Raw genomic sequence first — 579 nt, forward strand, 5'->3', positions numbered from 1 at the left:
GGGCCGCGGGCGGGCGGGCGCGCGTGTCCGGGCCGTCCGCCCCCTGCGCTGCGCTGCGCTGGCGGGGCGCCTGGGCCAGGGGGCGGCGCGCTCGTCCTCACGGCGGCCGGGCGACAAGTCCCGGGTGCCGCGGCCATGCCCGCGGGGCGCCCCCGCCGCTCCGTGCCCGGCGTCCCCCCGGCCTCGGGCGGCCCTCCCGCCCCCGCCCCCGCGCGGGAGCCGACGGGGAAGAAAAACGTTGGTTAGATGCCACGAAGTAGGTGGCAATGCCTTAACCGTATGCGTGTTGTCAGGCCCGAGGGCCTCTTCCATCCTTGTCAAGGGGAGTGCTAACCTTCTCTCCTTTCATACAACACGCCTCCCCTCCCGGCCGCCCGCCATTTATGGCTCCCCGAGCCCGCCGCTTTGCGCTTACGGTGACCGAGGCGGGGGGCGGGAGGGAACTCGTACCGAAATGGCACGCCGGTGGGACGCCGTCCCACAGCGGGGAGCCGCCACTGTTCGCATACTATCGCCAAATCCCTAGAGTCGCTGCCGCGTGCGGAAAACCTCGCCATTCCCTGCCCTAATGTATTCATA

The 579-nt window shown here is 71.2% G+C and overlaps 1 non-coding gene across 1 annotated transcript; it reads right to left on the minus strand.

Moving 5' to 3' along the window:
* Positions 1 to 230: 230 nt before the first annotated feature.
* LOC114201027 (U6atac minor spliceosomal RNA) lies at positions 231 to 356 on the minus strand. The gene has a single exon (XR_003607570.1). It is a non-coding gene; the product is annotated as a U6atac minor spliceosomal RNA (small nuclear RNA).
* Between the last annotated feature and the right edge of the window lie 223 nt (positions 357 to 579).

This window comes from Eumetopias jubatus, unplaced genomic scaffold (assembly GCF_037043125.1).
Source record: "Eumetopias jubatus isolate StellerSeaLion01/CBP00866 unplaced genomic scaffold, mEumJub1_p1.0 scaffold_15, whole genome shotgun sequence".
Lineage (NCBI taxonomy): Eukaryota > Metazoa > Chordata > Mammalia > Carnivora > Otariidae > Eumetopias > Eumetopias jubatus.